Source organism: Octodon degus, unplaced genomic scaffold, assembly GCF_000260255.1.
Source record: "Octodon degus isolate 3935 unplaced genomic scaffold, OctDeg1.0 scaffold00002, whole genome shotgun sequence".
Classification (NCBI taxonomy): domain Eukaryota; kingdom Metazoa; phylum Chordata; class Mammalia; order Rodentia; family Octodontidae; genus Octodon; species Octodon degus.
In genome coordinates this window covers 26,343,641-26,344,243 of record NW_004524578.1, presented here as the reverse complement: position 1 = coordinate 26,344,243, position 603 = coordinate 26,343,641, and the positions used below count along the sequence as shown (strand labels likewise).

The 603-nt window shown below is 36.5% G+C and overlaps 1 protein-coding gene across 2 annotated transcripts in view; it reads right to left on the bottom strand.

The window, feature by feature from the left end:
- Positions 1 to 603, bottom strand: part of Ttbk2 (tau tubulin kinase 2) — a 169,937-nt gene that overhangs the window by 115,217 nt on the left and 54,117 nt on the right. The window lies entirely within an intron of this gene.

Sequence of the window (603 nt, the reverse complement as noted above, 5' to 3'; positions counted from 1 at the left end):
ATAAAAAAAGAAAAAAGAAAGAAAATAAAAACTAACCTAGACCAGAACTGGGAGAGATAAAGAGTGACTTTCAGGAAACACTGTTCAGTGGAAAAAAGCAAGATGCATAAAGGGCTTATAGTATACTGCCTTTTGAGTTAAAAAGAAGTGGATAGGAAGTATATGTAAGTCTATATAAGCAAATATATTTTGCTTAGTCTGTTAAAAAGGGGGGGGGGTTGGGGGATAAGCCAGAAAGAGATGAAAATGGTTCTCAGTAAGAGGAATAGGCAAGCTTTTTTTCCCTTGGAAGGTCAGAAAGTAAACACTTCAGGCTATACAGACCATGGATTGTTACAGCTACTCAACCCTTCTCTGCAACACAAAAGAAGTTACAATGTTAAGTAAGCACAGGAGTGTGGCTGTGTCCTAGCAAACTCTATTTATAAGGGAAAAATGGTAGTTGGCCAAATATGGCCTGAAAACTGATGTTTACCAAAATTTATTCAGTAGAAAGGGGAGGGGAGATAAAGGGGATTAAGATGGAAGGCAGATGTCTACGAATATAACTTCTTAAGAGTTTTCATTTTTTGAACCAGGCAAATGATTTAATATATATGACCA